We start from the raw sequence: 13,494 nt of genomic DNA, 5'->3' as shown, positions 1-13,494 counted from the left end.
TCAAGATGATAGTTTAGCAGTCATGGGGGCAATTTTTAAAGAAAAAAACTTATACTTATCTTCACATTTGAAATTACTTCATATGACACCATATGATTTTGATCTGTCTGACTTTGGATTACATATACAGGAAAATATTACATCGAAAAAATGTTGTTTTTTGGTTCATCAGTAAGCTGTGTTTTGACTGACAAGTTGGCATATATGTAACTACTACGTTGTCTCACTCAGAATTTTTCTCAAAATATTAATCATTACCTACTAATGATTTCTTACTGTATTAGCATATGATGAACCCCGTGGCCTCAGCAGTAAGAAATATATATATATATATTAACACAAACAAACTTTAATTCAACAAGGTCATCAAACATTCATCAAACTTCTATAAGTCAATTGTTAATGAATTTTTCATCAACCATGATCCAAATGTAAAAAAAAACCAGAAATACAAATGTTCACACATAATGGTACACGCTTGTCATAAACAGGCCTCGAAAATTATTTTGATAGCTTGCAAACATATCTAAAAATTTGTAAGAAAACTAGACACGATCTCGTTGCGAGCAACGAATGGGTCTTCCGTCCGATTTTTGAATAGATTAAATTAAACTTATCACTTCAAAGATAAAATCGTAGATCTAAGCGAAAATTAGTAATAAAATAAATAAAAAAATTACGGCAATCGGGGCTTGAACCCGGGTCACCTGGGCCATGTCCACGACTCTATCGACTGAGTTACTCAGACTATCGCTTCAGAATTTTGACGCTTAATTTCTCGAGAATCCCTGAATTACCTGAAAGCACCTTGTTGCGAGCAACAAGTGGGTCTTTTGTTTGATTTTGAATTGATAGGGTTCAATTAAACTGTTGACATTTGGTACGATTTACTATCATACTAACTTCCTTTTAAACTAATTTTTCAACCTACACTGCGAAATGCAGATTTCCGGAAAACGTCATTTTTAAACTATAATATCTTCGCAATGCGTATTCCGATTTTAAAACGGTTTTTAGTTTTGTATTCAGTACAAAAGTGTCAACAAAACGCATATGCTTTAAAATTCCAAAAATCGAAATATTAGAATCACTTCCGGTGACGACCGGAAGTGACGGACGACCTGCTCATATTAAAATTTGATAAGTTTAAAACATATTCTGATGGAAAAAAATTTTAAAACACAATTTTCCAAAAATGCTGTTTGAGCGGACCGGAAGTGACGGACGATCGTAGTTTTACCTGATCGGCCCTAGAAATTCCTGAAACTTTTAATTTTCTATCTTTAATCGTTTTTGCGAAAAAGGGAGGACAAGATCACTTTTTACAAAAAGAAAAACGAATATAAAGGCCGACCGGAAGTGACGTCATCAACAAAAATGTACATGATAAAAGACCTTGATATTTTCTACTATTCGTGACATTTTCATAAAAATCCATTGTATCATATTTGAGATATTTGAGTTTTAAGAAAAATGTTAAGAAAAAAAAGAATAATAATAGTGAAAAAAAGAGAAAAAGAAACCTAACAAAAACAATAGGGTCTTAATTTTATGAGATTTTTTTTGTGCGTCACTTCCGGTACCGAGATCTAAAAGATTTTACGTTTTTGCTTGTTAATAATTTTTCTTCAAAAGTATTTAAGATACAACTTTCAAATTTTTAGAGATGATAGATAGAAAGCAGTGCCCTTTGCATATCCGAACGTCTACCGTCACTTACGGTCGGCACCGGAAGGAAATGAAAAACCTTAATTTTTTAATCTTTTGGACTTGATTTTTTTTAATGTTTTTTATTCGATAGAGACGCCCTCAAACTTCCGAATATGAAATTTGTTTTAAAATCGATCCACGCATTCCCGAGAATTTGGGCTCCAAAGTTCTGAAGCGACAGACAGCGTAGCTCAGTCGTTAGAGTGTTAGACTTGTGCCCAGGCGACACGGGTTCAGTTTCCAAGTGCCGATTATTATTTTTTCTTTAATTGTGTTTGGTTTAACGATTTTATCTTTAAAATGATGGATTTTAATGTTTTGTGTTTTTATATTTGTCATACATAAAAATAATATCGGTTTTTTTCAGTACAAAATAGAGCTCTTTTCTGTCAGCAGCTCGCTAAATTCAGACGCTTGTCGCATTATCGACATCAGAGACATGCCGCCGAAGCACACCTGCAGTACGACCGCATTACAGTTCGCTTGGTCGCTTTGCCGGCATCAAAGAAATGCCGCCATCTCAATGATTGTATGCACAGAACATTTAACATTGAATGACCCACGTTTTAAGTATTGTACATATTATCACCGTAAACAACCCCTAACGCGGGGGCGTTGACAAAAAGTAGGGGGGAGTCGATGATTCCAACGCATGGGGGAGTCGATTTTCTTCGCTTCGGAGACGGAAGGAATTTAGGTCACGCCTTTTGTAGGTATTTATAAGAAGTATTTCCAAAAAATATATACCGCACGGAAGACAGCAATAGCCAAACTTTGTGTCGGTCATTGGTCCAAGATCTCTATGCGTCTAGTAGTCTCAAACACTTCGAAACTATTTGACAGATTTCAAATTCACTGTGATCGGATGATCAAAATATGCATGATTTGCAAAATATACGACTTGCTTTCGGTTACAGACAGCGGAAACAGTCGAACAAATGATCAACTTTATAAGTGTAATAATCAGTTCTTAACAAATCTTAGGAAATAATGAATACTCAAAACGTTTTCTGTTCAGATGTTACGATAACGTAAGGGGGAGTCGATTTTCGGAAAACAGAACGCACGGGGGAGCAGAATTGTAAGCGCAACTTGGATATCATGTTTTAAAATTAGTCTGAGATCATTTTAACACGATTAAATTAAATTTGAAATAAAAAAAAAAAAATTTCATCCAATTTTTTCGAAAAAGATTTCATTAGACACAGAATTGTAAGTGCAACTTAGATATTATGTTTTAAAATTAGTCTGGGGTCATTTTATTACGATTAAATTAAATCTAAAATTTTCAAAAAATTTGAATTTCATCCTATCAATTTGAAAAACATTTTATTAGACGCAAAATTTAAGTGCAACTAAGATATTATGTTTTAAAATTAGTCTGAGGTAATTTTAACACATTTAATGAGTTTTAAAATTTAGCTTCCCTACTCGGAATTTCCAGACAATGATTTTTCTCGTGATGCTAGACTATCATGTCCTCTATCATTCCTGAAATTTTTAGTTTTCTATCTTTTTTCGCTTTAAAATAGATGTGTGGACAATGAAAACTCATCGAGAGTGTGTTCTATATCTTGACCCCGGCTAGCTTCTGTACTCGGAATTTCCGGACAATGATTTTCCTCGTGAGGCTAGACGCTCATGTCCTCTATCATTCCTGAAATTTCAGCTTTCTATATTTGCTCGTTTTTGAGGAAATGCATGGACAAGGAGTTTTCGTCAAAAACGTGTCCTATATTTTGACCCCAGCTAGCCTCCGTACTCGGAATCTTCGGCCAATGATTTACCTCGTGAGGCTAGACGTTTATGTCCTCTTTTATTCCTGAAAATTTCAGCTTTCTATCTTTGCTCGTTTCTGAGGAAATGCGTGGACAAGAGTTTTTTTTAAAAAAATGACAAAATGGCGGATAAGTCCGAATCGGAAGTGATTCTAACAAAACAAAAAAATAGATATTAACTTTAGATGATATTAGATGGATGCTGAAAATTTGACAAAAATCGGACTACGTATCTCCGAGAAATCTTCTGCACAAAAATTGTAAAGAAAAAAAGTGAAAAAATAGAAGGGTCTTCCGCTGAAGACAGAAGACCCTAAACACAGGCAATCATAGATTACAGTCTGAGAGCTCACCGATACGAGGCATCACCTTTATCAGACCACCTTTTTCATATTATAATTAAATAACAGTCAAAGATTTCTATAAAAATATAATTGTATATTATTACTTAATAGGTTGGCTACTGACTAAGTACAGAATTATATTAGGTTGATCAGTCTCACAGGCGGCTCGGCGATCAGTTTCATAGACGGCGAGGCTAAGCCGATTCGTCAACATGTATAAGACTGATCATCCTGATATATTTTTGTAGTTAGGCACATTTACACGGATTTACACACTCGTATTATTTTTCGAAAACGTTTAATTTTTGGGATACAGAATGATGTTTTTTTTAGTGTATCTACTGTGTCATCCTCTCAACATTTTTGTTTATTGAAATATCGGTTTGTTCTTCACTGGACCTTATATAGACTATGACAAAAATATGGAGCACAAACCCACTCTATAAGAGAAAAACATTGAAGTTCTGAAAAAAAACACGATTTTAATGTTTTGATACACACACGCGAGTTTGGATCAACATATTCCAAGTATTGAACAAATTCAAAAGAGTCACCAATCGATGTTATGATAACTGTACATTGTTTTAAATGATTATTTTAAAAATTATCAAGTTTGTTCATACATGTGTATTATAATTATTAAGGTCTTCCGTTTCCAACGGAAGACCTTATAGTTTTCGTAAAGTTTCTTCTTATTATTATTAAGGTCTTCCGTTTCCAACGAAAAACCTTATTGTTTTCGTACTATTTCTTATTATTTTTTTCCACAAATTTTGTGCACGCGATTTCTCAGAACCTTTTCGGCCGATTTTGACCATTTTTTCAGCTGATTGCCAGAGGTCATAATTCTAGACGTTTTTCGAAATCGTCACTTCCGCTACCGAGTTACGGCGGATTTTCTATTTTTTTTACGACCTATTTTGTGCAGAGCCGATCTCAGAAACTATTAGAGATATGAATACGAAATTTTCAGGATAGATAGTCTATAGTTTGAAGTTGTGCACTATTATATTGTATTACGCCAGTGGCGCCATTTCTTGGAGCTCGCCAAGGCATGAACATTGGGTACGATTTTTCATTCAAAATTTTCATACGTTTTGATATGTATCTTTTTATCTGTTGATATTTTGTTAAATTTTATATAACAAAAGTGGTAGAGAATCAAAAGTTCTTTCTAATAAAATCAAGAAAAAGGGGCTAGCCCCTTTAATTAGGGACCAGGAAACTCGTAAAGACTATTACGAATAACTTCAAAACGATAAATATTTTGTTATGCATTATAGAATCAAAGTTGTTGATCGCTGCAATATCTATTTGAAGAAGTCATCGTCAGGCCCATGTTTGACGTAATTAGGGATTTTTATTTATTATCTTAAAATTTCGGGGGGGGGGGGGGTGTTAATTTTGAAATTGTATTGATATTTCATGGTGTAATTTAAATTCATAAAAAAAAAATCGGACGTAAGACCTACTCGTTACTCGTAACGAGGTCGTATCTAGTTATTTTTTTTTCCACTGTGCCCGCGATTTCTCGGAAACTATCCAACCGATTTATACAATTTGTTTACAATTTTGAATTTATTTTGTTTTTAATATTTTTGCCGTCGTCACTTCCGGTACCCATTTATTGCTGATTTTGTCACTTATTCGACCCATATTGTTCACGCTTCATCTCGAAAACTATCAGAGATATGAATATGATATTTTTAGGATAGGTAGACCAGAGTCTGAAATTGTGCCTATTGTTTTTGTTTTACGCCATTGGCGCCGTTCTTAAGAGCTCACTATGGCTCGAAAATTGGGTACGAATTTTGCTCCCCTTCTTTGCACAAACGATTTCTCAGAGATAGCTCAATAGATTTTCTTGAAATTTTTAGGAGTGATAGAAATAAATTATATCTCAAGTATCCAATTTCTAATTTTTTCAAAGTTCATTTCCTGTCGTCCGTTTCCTGTCCTGCGAAAAAAAAGCTTGTGACATTGATATCTCAAAAATGATAAGGACTTGAGCATTCAGACTTTGTAGGATTATAGAACTATAGTTGTAGATGTCTTTAAACTGTTTTGTTTTGTTCGTCATAACTTCCGGTCGTCACCGGAATCACTTCAATTTTTTTTTAATTTTGCAACTATTTTGTTTCATATAGAATTGAAATAAAAGTAATAATCCTTACATATGTCATGTATCCGATGTTAAGTAAAAACAAAAAATTCTACTTCCGGTAAAATATCTCAAATATCCCAGAAAGCGTTTTTTAAATAAATGTTTTACCCAGGAAATCTCAGAAAGTAAAGTGATCAATGCACGAAACTTATATAGATAATAGACATTCGATAGAAAATGCGTGTAATCGCTTTCATTTTGTCAATCGTCACTTCCGGTCTTCACCGGAAGGGTTAAAACAAATCAAGCTGTTTGAAAGTTTAACTGTTTTTCTTTGACAATTTTAGTTCAATTAATAAACAATAAAGTACAAGTGTCTAATGTTCAAGAAATACTAAGTTTTTACTTTCGCTGAGCATTTCCGTTTGTCCGTTTCCTGCGAAGAGACAAAAAAAAACAATGACTCCACGAGATCTCAAAAACAATGATGACTTGAACAACCAAACTTTGTGGGATAATAGCCCTAATTTGAATTGTTGTCACTTCTGGTCGTCACCGGAAGTACTTAAAACTATTTTTTTCCTTTTTTTTTTTTTTTTTTTTTACATGGAATGAATACCAGTTTATCTTTACAAGATCTTATATATGTTAAATGAGCAAACATTTCTTGAAATCTTATATATGTTAAATAAGCAAACATATTCTACTTCCGGTGAGTTATATCAAATATCTTAGGTACCTATCCTTTTTACAAATTTGATACCAGCGAGATTTTAGTCACTGTAAGTGATTGAGACACGAACATTTATGAATGATAGACAATTGATTGAAGAATTGTTTAATGGGTTTCTTTTGTCAACCGTCACTTCCGGTACTCACGAGAAGAGTTCATACAATTCATGTTTTTAACAAGTTTAACTGATTGTCTTTGTTGTTTCATCTAGGATAATAAACAGTGATGTACACTAGGCAAATGTATAAAGAAAAACTAGCTTTTATTTTCATTAATCACTTACTTTCATCCGTTTCCGGTCTCGAGACAAAAAAACCTAGTTTGACCAGGATCTCAGATTTGGCACAGAGTATCGATATTTCATTGTATCACATAAAACAAAATCGGACGGAAGACCTACTCGTTACTCGTAATGAGATCTAGTTCAGTATATTATCCGTTCCTATTTAGGCATTTTACATGCCTTATCCACTTATCTTCTCTCTATATAGAATGTCAACAGTTTTGTAGTAGACTGAAATTTTATATTATCTCAAAAGCAAAATTTATAACGATCTGCATAAATTTTTGTTTACACAGTTTCTTCCAAACAACAATTCATTTACATTCCGCATTTTTTACACGTATTAAAAACATTGTTTAACCGCCTCTTTCGTTTTGAAGTATTTTATTATCAAAATTTGTAGCACGCTCATATAGCTGTTTTGTTTCATAAATCAACCTCAGAATGATGTACATGTGCATAAATCTTTATTAGAGCTTGCACAGCACAATGCTTTCATGAAAAGTCTAAGGAAATTAACAACACTCCGCACTTTCGCACGCTCCCCCGAAAAAAAACAACAGATGACATGGTCATATTTGAATAGTATTCAATTCAAAATCATCATATATGTGTATCATATTTAAATTTGTATAGAAATCTCAAGAGAACTCTTTTAAAAAATTCACCCCTCACAAGAACGCTTTACCTTATTGTATTTAATTGAAAAAGAGATGGAATGCGTTATTTTCTTTAATTTGGTCCCTTCTAACAAATAAATTCGATTGTAATGTTAATTTTTTTTAAATTGAATTCGATATCTCTTTAGTAACTCTAACTTATATAAAAGTTTTCATGAAAATCACTCGGTCACGTGATCAAAACCCGAAGCACTTGTATTGTCTTTCATTAAGACAACGTTTTACTTACAACTAACACCGCCATGTGTCTTTTCTAGAATGCTCTTTTATTGTCACACAATACGCAAAAACATGCATGGTCGACCCGACCAATTCCGGATAACACAAATCACATCACAGCACTGACTTGATGCTCTTTCCAAAGGATCGTGAACATTCGCTGTAATTTGCAACGCTGTTACACGTCTGAGTATTGTTTCATATCTCGACAGAAGATTGCGAATAAATAAGACCATTGGCAGTTTTTGTCATTGATTTTCATATTTAAAAACAAAAATATACGAAAAGTCAATGATTAAATGATATTTAACAATAAATAGTATATACTTTCATGTTAAATACTGAAATCTGATTTGTTTAGAGATTATCCGTTCTATTACCCTCAGCGTAAGCAACACACTAATACAAGCAACGGATAACACAACGAATTGTTACATGCGCGTACGGTTCGCCATAGAATTCACGTCATTCCTATATAAAGTCAGTAAAGTTTTCTTTAAAATTAAGACATTCAGTATAATAAAATGAACAGTGCCTGTTTAGGAGGGTAAGAGTTGAAATTTGATACCCCTCGAAAACCATTGTAAACCGACGCGAACAATTCATCAATTACATGTGTTTTATTCCGTATTCTCAATTTTATATTTTACAAAGTGCAAAATATTTAATCAAAGAACTGAAGTACTGAAAGCCGGGCTCTTTTGATGTGTCTATGCATATTGTGTAGTAAAGACTGTAAATTCTCTTTCCATCTCTCTCTCTCTCTCTCTCTCTCTCTCTCTCTCTCTCTCTCTCTCTCTCTCTCTCTCTTGCTTTTAATGTCGGCAAAGCGTCAGAGAGCGACCAAATTTTGTAAGCGGCTATAAACAAAAATATGTCTGTCTAGTAGAAAAAATTCAACAGTTGCTGCCTTGAACTTTGCAACAAGCGTTATATATTCAATCCCCATTTCTCCAATGCGCATCAAAGTAGTTTATGGAAATTCATGCGCATTGTATGTGTCCAAAATGCATTGTCTTGTTTTTAAAACGCGTAATTAATAAGAAAACTAAAAAAGATAGACAATTCTCTTAAAATAAAAACTAGCTGCTGTCATTAGACAGTAATACCCGCACCATGTGTTTGCCCCTAAATAACACTGTTTTGTACCAGTTTAATTAAAAATGAAGGCTATATGCAAGCTCCGGTAATACAATTAAAATTTATAATTTTCATAACTGAAGGATGAGATCCCTTCCCATATGATAATACACATCGTGACATGAGCAACACTTTATGTGCAATTTGAGGTAGAACTGATTGCAGTGAATTTTCAGTTAATCAATAATCTTAACATTTTATGTCATAGAAAGTATAATAGTCAAAATAATTATTACAAACAAAATTAAAAATTAAATTATGCCGGTTTTAGATTTGCTTCTGTGTGCTTACATGAACATCATTGTGTGCACAGATTTAGAGAAGGGGTGGGAGTGAGGGGTCCAGATCCCCCCCCCCCCCCATGAAAATTCATTTATATCAATTATAAAATTACCAAAAATACACCTTGGACCCCAATGCTCTTACAGACATGTAAACGCCCAAACCCATTGCGCTTCAATGTTAGGTAACATTATTTGGGGGGTAAATATTTAATCAATATTTAATATACTTTATTGTTTATCTCAAGAGAAAGTATACATGTACATCACAATATGCAGGTGTCCTGCACCACCTTAAAGCTGTTATTTACCTAATAAAATAGTGCAAGTGGATTTGAAGAATAGGTCATAAAAATACATGCATGTTACAAATGAATGATCTTTGTCTGAAGTTACGTACACAACACAGGGCTGCATGTCTCATTAGCGGGTACTAGTTTTACCCAGCTCGTCGATTAGATGGGTTCACGTGTATATATACATGGGTGTTGCTAAAACGCGGAACGGAAAACGGAACGGAAGGGAAAACGGAAAATCTTATCTAATGTTATTTACCTCATATATTTGTTAATCATGCTAAAACGATATACTTTATACTTTTTAATTTTTTTTGAAAGATTAGCAATATTAGATAATTTATTCAAGAATATTTATTTCCTCAAAATTAACAGTACATGCATTGACCACTATATTCTGTCCCAAAATATCCTCGATTCACTTTTTGCTGTATATTTATATATACCCCAGGGTTCAAGCAATTCTCTTTTTAGAAGCATTAAACATTCTCATTATTCTTTCTTTAAAACGTCCTCTCTAGCTTATCAGCTGGTATAAATACACGGCTAAATATAAAGAAGTCTACGGGGTTTTGCATTTCAACAGACCCGGATGATACTGTTGAAAAATTGTGCAAGGTCTTCTGAGTGACTTCCAAATGGAGAACAGATGTCAACATTTTCCATTATAAATCGTCCAAATGTGCTGCATGAATATTTTGGGATCGACAGACTATAGTCCCAATATATAATCGGAAAATCAAACCAGGCGACGTCTAGAGCTCTCTATTCGGTTCATATGTATATAGCTGTTGGAATAAACAACTGCTTAGTAATGCAAACGTAAACAAAATTACATTGCTAAAAATACTAGTTTCACAAATTACTAGTTTCACAAATTACCGGGTATTTTAATGTTTACTGTATTTTAATTTTTAATGTCGTGAGTCCTACGGTTTTTTTTCTTCCATCTCAATGATACTGTATCGTCTGTATGATAAAAGATCGTCTAGAACACCGAAAATTCAATTTTGATGTAAGTTTATATACATGTACATCATATTTGAAATATAAAAATACTCAAAACACGCATAAAACGCTTTCACGAACTGCGTACGTTACGCTGATATGCCAGCAATACCATATAAGAAAAATAAGTAAAAAGTTATAGCTAATTTGCTCGTTTAATCATGTTAATGTTTCACAATTCGTATACATTTGATTTTTCCGTTTCCGTACTCAACTAAAGCCGAATGAATACAATGCTATAATTGATAGACATTCATATAAATATTAATAAGATAACAACATGTTGATATAAATAAACGATACAAAGTAAATCGTTTCTGGCCAGGCTATACCCTTTTTAAGCGATAAATGTGATGATATTTTCCATTCCGTTCCGCTTTCCGTTCCGTTTTTCGTTCCGCGTTTTAGCAACACCCATACATACTTGTCTGTGTTTTCCGTATGCAGAAAAGGATTAGTTAAGATCAGCTAAAGGAATTCATTATTGTGTTTTAATTGGATTATCATTATGATGTTGACCAATTTAGGTAAGCATAATACATGTAGTAGCAGTAGCACAATATAATGATATGCCAGCATACATATATAAGTTCTATTTTCACTTTCTAAATGTGATCTCCCTTTGACAGCATACTGTATCATCATCTTTTAATATTTAAATAAGCTCATCATCGTTACCTATCCTATCGCATTTGTAAAGTTTCTGTCATTTTAGTTGCAAAAGTTATTTTTTCATTTGTCAGACTGCATGCACTATTGAGTTGACCCCATATTGACCCTGTATAAACAATTTCTTATTAAATTTGTGTATTACATATAAGTAGGTGTAGACACTTATCATTTTTATATGAGTTATAACAGGAAGGAATGAGTATTTCTTTCTTAATGTATTATAATGCATCAAATACAATGTAGGTCATGACCTTATGGGACTAGCTGTTCAGACCCCACGAAACAGGAAAATACGAAATACCTTCTAATGTCATTATGATGCATCAAATGGTGTAAAGTACATTAATGACCCCCAGGTGTTGTCTTTAACACCGCCCCCCCCCCCCCCCCCCCCCGGCCTTTAAGAAATAGGAAATGATATGATACACTGTATATTTTGTAAACTTCTGAGATCTGAGATCCTCATCCCTAAACCATATAATTTATTTTTGCTCTTTGTGTCATTGCGCGTAAAATTGTATGTAGATTATGCCCTCTTGGAGACACCCTGACATTTTAGAACTTGAAATAATAATGTTTTATTATCTTATTCATATGTTATACAGTAGTGTTTGATCCATGTGGGTAAATCCTACTCAAGCCTAATGATGTCACTGCTTTGTTTAGGAGACTTTACAATTGCCCCAAATAGGCAAATGCACATGGAAGTGATGCATATAACATTTTGTTTATAAATCTTTTAAAAACTGAATTAAGCAATTTCCAAAATGTTAATGTGAATCACGAGAGAAAAAGCAATCAAGAAATGATTTAAAATTTGCTACTGTTCACATGTAAGAATGTATTAAGAAGACTGATTCTTTATAACCAGGTTAGATTGGGGGGGTTGGGTTAATGTGGAGTATTAACATTTATAATTTGAATCATTTCTTGTTATTAATTTTAACTTGTCAATGAATACTACTTATTGATCCCAAGGTAGAAATATGACCTCTGATCATATCTCAATAGATCATTTGTCAATTATGCAAATTTTTTTTACGAATAACATTTTTTACCAGTTTATAAAAGTTTTTAGACACCAAAATTATATTTTGATTTGATTTTAATAGATCATTCGACAAGGGAGGGGGGTAGTGGGGGGGGGGAAGAACAGTTTATATTTGAGTTTGTTTGGGAGTGGGGGTTCCAAGTCATATATTTGACAATTTTTTAATGTAATTTAAGATAAGACTAAGCCATACTACAGGCATGAACATGAATAGTATAGAACAAAACACAAACTAATACATGTACATGTATATATACATAGGAAGTATTACAAAACAGATGATTGATCTATATCTGGGTTCTTAAATTGAATCATATATCATGTACATATTATATTATTGTTTCTTTGTTCAAGGCATTTAAGATGGTATGTAGGTCATGATCCCAATTATTAAACATCATAAAAACCATTGAGATCCCCACCTTAATCCAAATATATTATTCCTCCTTAGGTCATGCAGGCGCATCAGATCATTATGGCATGTAAGTCATGACCCTAAGGGGTCATCCTGACCCCCTTAGAATCAGAAATTGTCAATTATCTTTAAATTATTGATGTTTGATGATCCTATCTCTATTTAATCTTTATTATTAAGTCTCCCGAATGAAATTTGGAGACTTATTGTTTTTGTACGGTTCTTAATACATGTATAATTATTCATCATCTTCTTTTTCTTCTTTTCTGCTCTGAACTTGTTTCTCAGAGATGGCTGAACAGAGTTGTAAAAACTCTAGGATATGATAGGCCTGCATATCTAGTTGTGCAACCTGGTTTGATTTTTCTCATTTTGGGTTAGACAACCACTTTTCGGGAGAGGGGGGGGGGAGGGGGGTGTCAAAAGGATGTGGGGTCTAACATTGAACCTTGTAGGAAGAATCGTAGACTCTATTGTAAATGGTAACTTGAAAACGGACAAAGATAATAATATAGGGTTTTCATAATCATACATTGGCTGTTACTTGCAATATATAGGGTTTATTAGATCTGACCCCTAGGGTCATCCCCACCCCCCCCCCCCCCCCAAGGAATTTGAAATTACCATATATCTCAGAAACTGTTATAATCATGACCCCTAAACCATATATATTCATGTTTCTGATGTCAAGGGGCATCAAATGTTATGTAGGTCATGGGCCCTGTGGGTGGTCCTGACCCCCTCAAACAGAAAGTCCCTTAATATCTTCAAAACAGGTGA

This window comes from Magallana gigas, chromosome 9 (genome assembly GCF_963853765.1).
Source record: "Magallana gigas chromosome 9, xbMagGiga1.1, whole genome shotgun sequence".
Lineage (NCBI taxonomy): Eukaryota > Metazoa > Mollusca > Bivalvia > Ostreida > Ostreidae > Magallana > Magallana gigas.
Note: the sequence above shows the minus strand (reverse complement) of the source record.